Source organism: Bos grunniens, chromosome 27, assembly GCF_055505025.1.
Source record: "Bos grunniens cultivar Pamir isolate PY7600 chromosome 27, Bosgru_T2T1.0, whole genome shotgun sequence".
Classification (NCBI taxonomy): domain Eukaryota; kingdom Metazoa; phylum Chordata; class Mammalia; order Artiodactyla; family Bovidae; genus Bos; species Bos grunniens.
The window spans coordinates 22490384-22504710 of record NC_141191.1 but is presented as its reverse complement, the minus strand read 5'-3'; the positions used below and the strand labels follow the sequence as shown (position 1 = coordinate 22504710).

At 35.7% G+C, this 14327-nt stretch overlaps 1 long non-coding RNA gene across 1 annotated transcript in view; it reads right to left on the bottom strand.

The window, feature by feature from the left end:
* Window positions 1-337: 337 nt before the first annotated feature.
* LOC147343642 (uncharacterized) overlaps window positions 338-14327 on the bottom strand; it is a 159382-nt gene continuing 145392 nt past the window's right edge. Inside the window, exon 5 of the long non-coding RNA XR_015156318.1 lies at window positions 338-492. This is a non-coding gene — a long non-coding RNA (uncharacterized LOC147343642). The remainder of the gene's footprint in view (window positions 493-14327) is intronic.

The window sequence follows — 14327 nt, the reverse complement described above, 5'->3', positions numbered from 1 at the left end:
GAAACCATATTGCAATGTAAATATATATCTTGGCAAATTCTACCTATTTATTGCTGTCATACATTTTATCAGACAATACATAGAGTGGTGTGCTTAAAACTTTGGATTTTAATGTTTAAATGTAACCTCTTACTTATCTAATTTATGAGTATTATTTTCTAAAACCTCTTGACAATATAATTAGTTAAAAACTGAGAATAAGGACATAACTATTATCAGCAGGTGGTATTTACTCTGAACCATAGAATTTACCTGTTTTGTGATTAGCCACGAGAGAATGCAATTTAGTTTTGTTTTAAGGAAAGATTAATTTAGCAGCAACCACACTTACCTTTCATGGAGAAGCACAATGATTGATACAATCCTACATCATGCTGTTCAGCAAATGAAATGTATTTTTCTTATATGATTACAAGGAATGAGGCTAGGTGTTCACCATGAGTCCAGGAATGCTTAAGTACTTTCCTGAATAGACTTGGCAAGTACGAATATCTGGGGAAAGATAAAAAGAAACATTTAAGTAAAAGAAGATGCAAACCAATCTTTTCTGATGGTTCAAAACCTTTGTACTCGTTGAGGGTTTAGAGTGAGAAATATTTATTCTTTGGGATCCATGAAGGCTGGCCTAACCAGAGCTATAGCAATAATGAAGCCATATGCCACCCAGCACTTAAACAAGCATGGTTTAAGGCTATAATCTGGGAGAAAATTAGCAGACATAAGTTTAATTTTATATTTTTTAGAAGATGTATATTTCAAAGTTTTATGGCCTACTTATAAGTTCCATGTACTGCTATCCAGTCATAGTAAAGAAAAAACATTTCTTTTAGGCAATGTTTTATTCTTTCAAAGCACTACAAGCATAAACCCAAATAGCTTTACCAAAGGCTGGGATATTTCTCTTTATTCTTTGGTGAAAACAGAAATAAAGCTACAAGCAGCAGAGATGATCAACAAGGAATCATCAGTGAATTTAAATTTACTTAAATTTAAATTTAGTATGCCACTTAAATCTCTGAACCTATGTTGAGCAATACAGAAAAGCACAATTTGCAGTGTTTACTGAAATTTGCATTATTACATTTTCATCAAAATTGAGGCTAAAATTTTAACGAAAGTTTCAAAATCCTTCAGCTTTTAAATAAGAGTCCATGACTCCCAGAATTTTAATACTCTTAGGATCCATTCAAATAATTTCCGGAGGGGCTGTTCCCGTAGATGCTCCCTAGGGCTGTGATTGTCCCTCGGTTCTTGACTTGCTGATACCCTCCGGTGTGAACTTCAGTTCAGTTCAGTTCAGTCACTCAGTCGTGTCCGACTCTTTGCGACCCCCTGAATCACAGCACACCAGGCCTCCCTGTCCATCACCAACTCCCGGAGTTCACTCAGACTCACGTCCATCGAGTCAGTGATGCCATCCAGCCATCTCATCCTCTGTCGTCCCCTCTCCTCCTGCCCCCAATCCCTCCCAGCATCAGAGTCTTTTCCAATGAGTCAACTCTTCGCATGAGGTGGCCAAAGTACTGGAGTTTCAGCTTTAGCATCATTCCTTCCAAAGAAATCCCAGGGCTGATCTCCTTCAGAATGGACTGGTTGGATCTCCTTGCAGTCCAAGGGACTCTCAAGAGACTTCTCTAACACCACAGTTCAAAAGCATCAATTCTTCGGCGCTCAGCCTTCTTCACAGTCCAACTCTCACATCCATACATGACCACTGGAAAAACCATAGCCTTGACTAGACGAACCTTTGTTGGCAAAGTAACGTCTCTGCTTTTCAATATGCTATCTAGGTTGGTCATAACTTTCCTTCCAAGGAGTAAGCGTCTTTTAATTTCATGGCTGCAGTCATCATCTGTAGTGATTTTGGAGCCCAGAAAAATAAAGTCTGACACTGTTTCCACTGTTATCCCATCTATTTCCCATGAAGTAATGGGACCAGATGCCATGATCTTAGTTTTCTGAATGTTGAGCTTTAAGCCAACTTTTTCACTCTCCTCTTTCACTCTCATCAAGAGGCTTTTTAGTTCCTCTTCCCTTTCTGCCATAAGGGTGGTGTCATCTCCATATCTGAGGTTATTGATATTTCTCCCAAACTTTAGAACTATTTTAAACCATCCTAGACTGAGGTAGTTTTAAGCTATTATACCTTTTCTCAAAAGTTTTTGTTGTTGTTCAAAATAAAGAACTAAGAGTGTTTAACTCTATGAGAGGCCCTGTAAAGACTCACATGTAAGGTCCTCATTTTGTGAAGGATCATTCTGGTCATAGGAGAGAGGGTGGCCTTAAATTCTTCAGTTCTTGTTATGTGCTATCTCTGTTTCCTGAACTTGCCTGGTGCTTCTGATTAAAATGTATTACCCCTTTCATCTTACCCACACAACAAAAGAGTGCTAAAATAACTACTTTTGTTCCTCTTTTTTTTGGAAATTATTTTTAATATCTGACATTTCAAACATGAAAAACACATGTAATGAATATTTAAAGTAAAAAGAATAATGAAGTAAAAACCTATGGAATTACTCCCCAGATTAAGCAACTGAGTACTTGAAAGAACCTAGAAGCCACCTTCTGCCCCTCCTTCATAACATTTCTCATAAAAGTGTATCATTTAAATTTACTGGTACTGATTCTCATGTTTTTCACTATAGTTTAACTACACATATACATCTATGAAATACATAGAGTTAGGTTTTGTAGGTTTACAGACTTTATACAAATGACACCATACTACACGTACTCTATCATCCTGTGCTTTTGTGATGAACCTGTGCTGACTACTGAAGGGCTGATACCTTAATTTTTGTCATTGTATATTATTACTTTAGATGATTATAATACAGGATATTTACTTATTTTTCTGGTGATAATCATTAGGATTATTGCTAGATTTTTTTTATTTTTAGGAACAAAGTTGCAATGAACATTCTTGATGAAGTCACTAATTTCTCTAGGATTTTGTAGATGTGAAGCATTTTAACTCCACCAAAGAATGTCGCACTAAATTTTTAAAAGTACATGTACAAAGTCCATAGCCACCTGCAGTATACAAGCACTTCTCTTAGTCTACACATTCACCCATGATTAACTTGGAAAACTCCACAAAGATCCCCATTGGAATTTAAGTGAAGATCATTGAATATTTTAATCAATTTTGGAACACATATATTTATGAAAATGGATCTTCCTGTCTAGATAATATGATTTTGTCTCTATTTATTTTGGTCTAATTTCTGTAAGTCTAATTTGGTGTTAAATATCAAGATCTTTAGGTTGTTGGCATAGAGAAATATAATTGGTTTTTATATTGATTTTAAATTGAGCCATTTGGTGAATTGTCTGATGAATTACAATAACTTTTTTGCTAAATTATTGTGGTATCCTATGTATGCAATTACTTAATTTGTAACTAATATTTACTTTGTTTCTTTTCAAATATTTAATTATTTCCCTATATTTTAAAATTCTTTTTTATTCAACAAAATGAAATATTGAATAAAAGCCATGGCAATGGCCATTTTTTGTCATTTACTGTATTAAACATGCTTCTATGTTTAATATTAATTTCATGCTAGCAGTAGATATCATTCAACGTGGTAAAGATCAATTCTATTTCTAATTGGAAAGTATTTGAAAAATAAAGTGGTATCAAAACTTTTCAAATGTTTCTAACACATCTATTGAGATAATACTGTAGTATTTATTCAATTTGTTACAATGGGGACTTAGGCAAACACAATTTCCCCAACACTAAAGCACGATTCTCTTCTTGAGTAAACTTGAAAGGCTATTTTTGTGTGTGTTAATATTAATGAGATTGATTATCCCATCCTCATCTAATTTTGACAACAGTTATATAAGTCTTATTAAACAAAATGACAATGTTCTCTTTTTATTTTCTCTGGCAAAGCTTGTAAATAATAGAAAATAAATGTTTATAGGAATTATCTATTTGATAGTTTGGTGAACAAAACTTTCAAATCATCTAAAAATTATTTGTTGTATATTTTTTAATGTATTCAAATTCCTTGCTGCTACTGCTGGTGCTAAGTCGCTTCAGTCATGCCCGGCTCTGTGCGACCCCATAGACGGCAGCCCACCAGGCTCCCCCATCCCTGGGATTCTCCAGGCAAGAACACTGGAGTGGGTTGCCATTTCCTTTTCCAATGCATGAAAGTGAAAAATGAAAGTGAAGTCACTCAGTCGTGTCCAACTCTTAGTGACCTCATGGACTGCAGCCTACCAGGCTCCTCCATCCATGGGATTTTCCAGTCAAGAGTACTGGAGTGGATTGCCATTGCCTTCTCCTCAAATTCCTTAATTTGTTATAAATATTTTCAAGCTTATTATGAATTAGTTTTGAAAGCTATGTTTTCCTTAGATTTGATCATTTTTTTCTTTCATGAAAACCAATTTTATTTGAAATGCATCTCCACTGAATTGAACAGGGTCAATATCAAATAAATCTATGTTCATTAATATATGTTGAAATTGTAGGATAAACAATTTTAATTATACAATTTGACTTGAAATTATTAAATAAAATTTTATGGGTATTTCAGCATATAATAAATGTCATTACATGGATATATATTCCCAAGATGGTAAAAATGCTTTAAAAAAAGAAAAAAAATGAAACTTTTAAGTGAAATCTATTATTAAAGATATGAAAGAAAGGTTTTTTAAATGATCATATCCAGATTTCATTCTGTTTTGGTATGACTCCCAGAGTAACCTGAATAAATTAAGGACAGTCAGTTATAATTAACATCGGCTCACCCACATGTTTTATCTTTATTGAGAAGTCTGGATATAGAAAATTAAATAATGGAAAGAGGTTTACTGAGTGCTGTGAACAAAACTTGAGTTTTATTATTTTCCTATCATTACATCTTTGGTCTCAAAGCAGTTTATGTTTGCAAATCAAATTTTGCCAATTCAACTTTCTGTGTCACTTTTCTATTTGCAACAAGGGGGAAAAAAGCAATAGACCTAACTTTAGTTTTTGAGGGTATTCATTTAATTGTACATCTTATAGAATATCCTGCATGTAATAAGTGTAGAGTGTTAGCTATTAGTACTAATATTGTTGGCACAGATATAACTTGCAAATTCAGTATGACGCCTTCTCAGTTATGGCAAAGTGGGTGCATTTTGCTCATTTCTGCATTCATCACAATATATGACACAATGTTATCTTCAAGGATCATCAACAATCATTGTAATTTAAGTGAACTAAATGCTGAGATACTGCTATTTCTCACTAACATTGATTTTTTAAAGATTTTGTTTTGTCTGCTAGGTGAGCAGACAAGTCTACTTCTGGGATCACATGATTCGTTCTGCCCAATAGGTAGCAAGCATTTGTGACACGCGTCACCTTTTGGCCTAAGTATTTAATTGCAGAGCATATCTCTCTTCTGGGTTATTTCATGCCAGAGCAACCGAGTGCCTTATTCCTGGTGGTGGAGCTAAAAGATGACACAACTTCTGTTGACCTGAGTCCCTAACATTCTGTGTGGAGTAGTTCAGTTCAGTTCAGTTCAGTCGCTCAGTCGTGTCTGACTCTTTGTGACACCATGAATCGCAGCAAGCCAGGCCTCCCTGTCCATCACCAACTCCCGGAGTTTACCCAAACTCATGTGCATCAAGTCGGTGAGGCCATCCAGCCATCTCATCCTCTGTCGTCCCCTTCTCCTCTTGCCCCCAATCCCTCCCAGCATCAGAGTCTTTTCCAATGAGTCAACTCTTCGCATGAGGTGGCCAAAGTACTGGAGTTTCAGCTTCAGCATCAGTCCTGCCAATGAACACCCAGGACTGATCTCCTTTAGAATGGACTGGTTGGATCTCCTTGCAGTCCAAGGGACTCTCAAGAGTCTTCTCCAACACCACAGTTCAAAATCATCAATTCTTTGGTGCTCAGCTTTCTTCGCAGTCCAACTCTCACATCCATACATGACCCCTGGAAAAACCACAGCCTTGACTAGATGGACCTTTAGCCCTGCACAAACCTTCACGTGATGAGACAGTGCTGTGCTGTACTTAGTTGCTCAGTTGTGTCCAACTCTTTGCGACCCTAGTGGAACAAGACTTTTTTTTTTTTTTTTTAAATATCTTAAGCTGCAGACACTTTTGGCGATGCGTGTCGCTGCAACAAAGCTGATTCTATCATAACAGATTTTGCCTTTTTTATTACGAGGTAAAATACTAGCATTTGTACAAATCTTAGTGTTATCTCCTCATTGCTTTTTCATAGTGGGAAGTTGTTCAAATAGAAGAAAATGAAGAGTCTGAGCAAGTCATAAGTAAATAACCATCCACCGGCTTTTCAAAGTGTTTGTTGCTCTGTGTAGTGTGGATACTAAAAAGCAATTTGACTACAGTAAATGTTGAAAAAAAAAAATGAGGTGAAAGCATTTATGCATAACAGACATGCAGTAAATTCTTCTTGATTAATAAGAACTTCATATAACTAGGGCTTTGCAAATGTCCTGAAGCCCATAAATACATGAATTTGTGGCAATTCTGAGCCAGAGATATGTTGCTTCATCTATTTTTGTCCAGAATTAGAGCCCTCAGGATTCTGCTAGAGATTTTGAAATCAATCTTTTCAAGGACCATAAAATAAACATATCTCAACATGCTCCCCTTCAGCTTCTCATTTCACTTTAAATTGAAACTGTAATGGATTTCCAGCTAGGCTGTGTTACAGATTTTTCTCTACTTCAAATCAGGACATATCAGGGAACGGGTGGTGGAAAAGGAGAGTTCTCCCTGTGTGTTTGAGTCATTATCAACTTGCCACATATTCACTTGACTTGTTGTAACATTTCTGTCTCTATCTTACTCCTTTGTAACCTCATAAAGCTGTATCTTAAATCATTTGAGGAAAAAAATGAGTAAAAGTGGTAGAAATGTAAGAAAAAAATGTTTTCCTGATATTTAAGCCTCCAGATTCAATATTCAAGCTGGGCTGGATTCCAGTGAACCACTTACTATTTTTCAAACTGTTCCAGCAATTGTCTGCTTTCTTTTTTTTTAATTTCTAAAAGCTATCATTAATAACCATTTATTCAGAGTATACTCTGTGAATCTAAGATAGGAGATAGAAAATCTTTGCATCAACTCTCAACTATCTGCTTCTCTGGAAAACAAAGAAAGGACTTAGTATATATGATACAACAACAAAAAGATAAGCAGAATTTTCAGAGTTTAAGACATTTGTCACTGTGTTCATAGTGGTTTAATTCTACATTCACAACTCTCTGTTATAAATATTTCTTGGTTTTCATATGCCCTCCTCTCACTTTCATCTTTTATTCTTGAAGGCAGAATTTATCACTCTGATTCTCAGGTCAGGAGGCTACTTGTTCAATAGGCTTCAAAACTCCTGAAGATACAATTAGAAAGAAACAAGAAACTCACAAACAGATCATTTCTATGTCAGGGAAGAAACCAGGTATAGGATTCACATATTCTTTTTTTGCAACTCATAGAAGCAACTGCCTTGCAACATAGATTCTAATATTTACTGTATGAGGATGTTACAATACAGAAAAAGGGTGTACTGACAGGTACTTGAAAATAGTGGTATATTTAAAATCTGCTGGTTGAGAAAGTGCTTAGTAACATAAAGCTTCTAATAACATTTTTACAATAGTTCATGGTGGATTGTACTATGACAAAAACAATCTAACTGACTTATAGTAAGGAAGGCTTACTTCCAACTCAAATGGGAGATTTGTGGCTATGGTTTGGCTATAGGACCACTCCATGTGTCTTTTAACAGCATCATTTCAGTTGCTAAGCAGACCCCACCATAGACAAGCTGTTCTTGTAGTAGAGAGAGAAGATCAAGCGAGTGAGTAAAGGATGCAATGGCTAGTAGAGACATTGAACACTTCTAATCCCAGTACACCAACCAAAGCCCATCACATGGCCAAGCCAGACAGAAGGGCAAGAAAATATTCTCTAACAACAAGGCAGGCTGAATCACTTGGACTGTGGATTGCTTATGTAAGTATTCACAACTTAGTATCCTTCTTGTGTCCATAATGGAATATGGAATATGATTGGAATATGATTCACAACTTAGTAACCTTCTTGTATCCATAATGGAATATGGAATATGATTGGAATATGATTGGAATATGATTTCCTAGACTCTCCCTTCCAGACAGACAGAATATTTCACCACTTTTAAATACTTGGCCTTGTGATGGACTTCAGACAAAAGACACTGATGTAAGTGGCGGTTCTCTACTTCTGAGCATAGAGTCTTTCATTTTTACACTTTCTCTTGGACCCTGTCACAGCCAAGGAAGAGATAATTCACCCAGTAGAGGCAACCTCAGACAAGACAGGCACAGACAACTCCTCAGTTTCCTACAAATGCATTAAAATAACCCTCACCAAGATCAACCAGGTCTGGCACTGACCAGAAGACAACTCTGGAAAAACAGCAACCATGCAATAGAAAAAGTTGCTCCCTTATGATATTATGTTTTTAATCATTTTGTTCATTACCATGGCATTATAATGGCAACAGATAACTGAAACATACGGCAATTATACAGGCATAAAATCTTATAGGATGAGAGTAGTGTTGAATAAAACAGAAAAATAGTATCAGTAATCTTTCATATTTTTAAAATTAACTATATTTTATCTTAAAGTACAGGAAAAATCTAAAATTTTTTTACCTAAAAAATATATGTAATATTATTTAGACTTAAACAAATTAGTACATCAAAGAGTCACAAACTTCTCGAAAAACTGTTAACTATTACCTACCCAGGAGTTTCAGATCAACAAGTTGGCAATTTAGGGGATTTTGTGTAATAATTCCTGTAATCTAGTAAACTCTTCAGATGCTCTTGGTAGTTTCTTCTGGGAGACTTCATTACTCTCATTTTTCATAAGAAAATATGTCTCTGATTAATTAAGTATATGGAATAACAATCCCTATTATAACTTTATGATTTACCATTTCACTGTTTTTTGTTCTTAGATCTTTTGCATCAAAATTTTTCAACATTTCATACTATGTGCTTAATATAAAAGTATATGCTGCTTTGATTTTTGATTAACTTGATTTTAAATTAAGAAATTTAAAATTCAGTTCTTTGATTACACCAGCTATACTTTAATTGCTCAACAGCCACTTGGAGCTTGTGGCTACCACACTAGACATAGTCAGAGTAATTAATAGTGATCTTCACGAGTAGAATTTGATTAATTGTATTTAAGGAGATTAACTATAGAAATAAAAATGAAGATGTTCAAATTTGATGATAAAGATATTATTTCTGTAGCTTGTACATTTGCTATTGAATATTAAGCATTTGAACACAATAGTGGGTAAATTTAACAGGCGTTTTGTTTTGCTTGTATATGCCTGATTTAAACTCTACGTGGTACAACAACAAAAAATTATAATGAAAAGACATTCTAAATGAACAAATCTGTAACAAATGCTAGTGTGTGTTAGTTGCTCAGTTGTTTCCTACTCTTTGCCACCCTATGGACTGTAGCCCACTAGGCTCCTCTGTCCATGGAATTCTCCAGCAAGAATACTGGGGTGGGTAGCCATTCCCTTCTCCAGGGGATCTTCCTGACCCAGGGATTGAACCCAGATCGCCTGCATTGCAGGCAGATTCTTTACTGTCTGAGCCAAACAAATGCTAAGTATGAGCCAAACACAAGAAGCCATATATCCTGTTTCTTGTAATCATCTAATGTGAGCAAATGACCCATTAAAGCTTTCCTCTTTCTCTGCAAAGTTTCTGTATAGCAGTTCTAGTCAAATGCTGACATGGAGATACATATATAAATGGTCTCTTTTTACAACCTTGTCATGAACCACGTGCATCACTTTGGAGGAATAATTTGAAATTGATTCTCAGTACTACTGTCACACAAAATGCAAAATTAGTTTATGTCAAGATAGTGCTTTCCCTTCTATGATCATGAACAAGCGGTCGCTTTTATGCAAGGATTAAAAACAGGTAGGAAACAAAATTGACTGGACTGAAATAACTAAATCTTGAATAAATAACTATATCAGCTAAATCTTGACCTTTGATCTATAAAGTAAATCTGTAAAAAAAAAAAAAAAAAAAGGTCACTTGGGATTGAAGGCATGTTCCTTAAATAAGGTGGAATACATTATTTTGGGAAGTTCCCTACAGTATCACCTGAATTTATATGTCCGTAAGTAAGAAAGAAGTTTTAAAAACAGCACTTATAAATGATTAGTCCAAAACTACATAGGATTTTCTGGGTGCCAAACTACATTTCTGCAACATTAATACATGAGGACACGATCACAATTGCATGAATGTCACCTGTCACACATTATCTATCAAACTCTCTATCATTGTTCCTCCCATGTTTCCTGATCACACAATGAATAAACTGTTCAGAAGTTGGAAACCGTGATTGCTGGGAGCCTGTGATCTTTGTTCCAACTCTATCCTCTAACATCAAATTCCACCATTGTATACAAGAGTGTCTGTGATTGTAAATACTTGGATTTGCAAATGAATGCTTTACTATCTTTTCATATGAAAAAAAAAATGACATCACATTTAAACCTACAAAACAGCTTTGCAGTTCTTAAGGGAGGAAATCCTATGTTTTAGTAGCAAGAGCACTGTTGGGAATTACAAAGCTTTGCTTCTGCTTCTGGCTTTATTGCTGACATGCTATTTGGCATTAACATCAAACTTCCCACTGCCTCAATTGCTCATGTGTGTACTGAGTTCTTCTCTTACACCACTGAGGTCTACTTAACAGGAATAAGATGAGAATTAACGGGGGTGGGGGGGGGGTGGCAGTCTTTAACCTGCTTATTGCTGCTCTAAGAAATATATTGTAAAATAAACCAAAGTTACTTAATAGTTAAAATGCTTTCTAAATATCTTCAGATATGATACTTTTGATTTAATGGTTTCCAAAAGGAGCAACAAAAATTCAAGCACTCTCCACTTTGAATCAAGGAATGACCACCCATCTCCAGTATTATACAGTGAAGTGTTTCCACGCACATACTACTCATCAGCCTACTTTTCCTACAGTGACACAGAATGAAAGGCAAGCATCTGCTCTCACACAGAGAAAGGAAGATTCCATACTAACCAAGCCAGTGAATAGGTTGCAGTCATTCTCCAGGGGTAAAACAACAAAAACAATAACAAAACACCTTGCTTTGCTGGAGCTCCTAATGCAAGTGATTTGAAAGAAAAGGTAGTTAATTACAAAATCTTTGGCTCATAGTTTTTTCCTTGAGTATCATTAAGTATGGTTCAACATTTATTAATGTTGAACATTAGTGTTTAAAAATCTGACAGCAATTCTATTTTCTTTGGTTTATTTGAAATAAGAACCTGAGTATAAAAATATGGAATCTGTTGGAATACATCTTCTAATCACTTTTTAAAAATATGCTTTTCTAAGAATTTGTCCATTTCTTCCACGTTGTCCATTTTATTGGCATATAATTGTTGATAGTAGTCTCTTATGATCCTTTGTATTTCTGTGTTGTCTGTTGTGATCTCTCCATTTTCGTTTCTAATTTTGTTGATTTGATTTTTCTCCCTTTGTTTCTTGATGAGTCTGGCTAATGGTTTGTCAATTTTATTTATCCTTTCAAAGAACCAGCTTTTGGTTTTGTTGATTTTTGCTATGGTCTCTTTTGTTTCTTTTGCATTTATTTCTGCTCTAATTTTTAAGATTTCTACAAAGCCACAGTTATCAAGACAGTATGGTACTGGCACAAAGACAGAAATATTGATCAATGGAATAAAATAGAAAGCCCAGAGATAAATCCACGCACATATGGACACCTTATCTTCGACAAAGGAGGCAAGAATATACAATGGATTAAAGACAATCTCTTTAACAAGAGGTGCTGGGAAATCTGGTCAACCACTTGTAAAAGAATGAAACTGGACCACTTTCTAACACCATACACAAAAATAAACTCAAAATGGATTAAAGATCTAAACGTAAGACCAGAAACTATAAAACTCCTAGAGGAGAACATAGGCAAAACACTCTCCGACATACATCACAGCAGGATCCTCTATGACCCACCTCCCAGAATATTGGAAATAAAAGCAAAAATAAACAAATGGGACCTAATTAACCTTAAAAGCTTCTGCACATCAAAGGAAACTATTAGCAAGGTGAAAAGACAGCCTTCAGAATGGGAGAAAATAATAGCAAATGAAGCAACCGACAAACAACTAATCTCAAAAATATACAAGCAACTCCTACAGCTCAACTCCAGAAAAATAAACGACCCAATCAAAAAATGGGCCAAAGAACTAAATAGACATTTCTCCAAAAAAGACATACAGATGGCTAACAAACACATGAAAAGATGCTCAACATCACTCATTATCAGAGAAATGCAAATCAAAACCACTATGAGGTACCATTTCACACCAGTCAGAATGGCTGCAATCCAAAAGTCTACAAATAATAAATGCTGGAGAGGGTGTGGAGAAAAGGGAACCCTTTTACACTGTTGGTGGGAATGCAAACTAGTACAGCCACTATGGAGAACAGTGTGGAGATTCCTTAAAAAACTGGAAATAGAACTGCCTTATGATCCAGCAACCCCACTGCTGGGCATACACACTGAGGAAACCAGAAGGGAAAGAGACACGTGTACCCCAATGTTCATCGCAGCACTGTTTATAATAGCCAAGACATGGAAGCAACCTAGATGTCCATCAGCAGATGAATGGATAAGAAAGCTGTGGTACATATACACAATGGAGTATTACTCAGCCATTAAAAAGAATACATTTGAATCAGTTCTAATGAGGTGGATGAAACTGGAGCCTATTATACAGAGTGAAGTAAGCCAGAAGGAAAAACATAAATACAGTATACTAACGCATATATATGGAATTTAGAAACATGGTAACAATAACCCGGTGTACGAGACAGCAAAAGAGACACTGATGTATAGAACAGTCTTATGGACTCAGTGGGAGAGGGAGAGGGTGGGAAGATTTGGGAGAATGGCAATGAAACATGTAAAATATCATGTAGAAAACGAGTTGCCAGTCCAGGTTCGATGCATGATGCTGGATGCTTGGGGCTGGTGCACTGGGACGGCCCAGAGGGATGGTATGGGGAGGGAGGAGGGAGGAGGGTTCGGGATGGGGAACACATGTATACCTGTGGCGGATTCATTTTGATATTTGGCAAAACTAATACAATTATGTAAAGTTTAAAAATAAAATAAAATTAGAGAAAAAAAAATTAAAAAAATAAAATAAAATAAAAAAAATAAAAATAAAAATATGCTCAGTTTTTAAATTTCTGTGTCTGAAAATATTATTCTAATATCATAATATGGCCAAGTGTTTTCAGGTTAATTCTATCCAAGTGAGACTGTGGTATTTCTAAGCTTTCTAGAAAATAAACACAGACAATTCTAGAGTCTAAGGTCATTTGGAAAATGTGTTCCAAGGGGAAAAAGACCAAGTTACAAATTTCACCTATTAAGGAATTATTTGCTGCTAGTGAAAGCTGTTCAGTCGTGTCCGACTCTGCGACCTCATGGTCTATACAGTTCATGAATTCTCCAGCCCAGAATACCGGAATTGGTAGCCTTTCCCTTCTCCAGGGAATCTTCCCAACCCAGGGATCGGAGAAAGAAATTATGGTATTTATCCCCAAATTATTGTTTTTAATAGGTTATTCCAGAAATTAAAACATGAATGCTTAATTTATCAAAAACCATATGTTAATTAAAAATTTTATCCTTCTTGATAGTACAAGGACCAGTAAATATTTTAATTAACTCTTATTTTGCTTACCATAGTACATGTTATCTTTGTCTTGCTCATATCAGCTTAGAACTTCTCACATTGCTACCTAAATTTCAACCACCAGCCCCTCCAATGCCACCTGAGGATTGAAAGACAGTCCAGACATGTTTAGGATTGATGTACTCTGGGAGTATCTCACAAACACTGACTCTACAAGGCCTGGAAAATTCCCTAGATCTTGCAGCTCTCTGAATGCTGCTTCCCAGATTTCCCAAACAGCTGTGAGCTGTAATTTCCCACAGTCATAACTTACTTGATAACACTGTTTATTGGCTTGTTCAGTTCCCACACCACTGTTTTCTGACCTCACCTTCCAAACAAACTCCTTAACACTCAAAGATCCATCTCAAAAGACAGCTTCCAGGGGAACTCAACCAAATTGATGGTCCTAAGTCCTAGAAGTGGTCCTAAGAAACAGACTATTCAGGATGGAATTTTAGAATTGGTTCACTAACATGACAGATGACAGTATGGGATCAA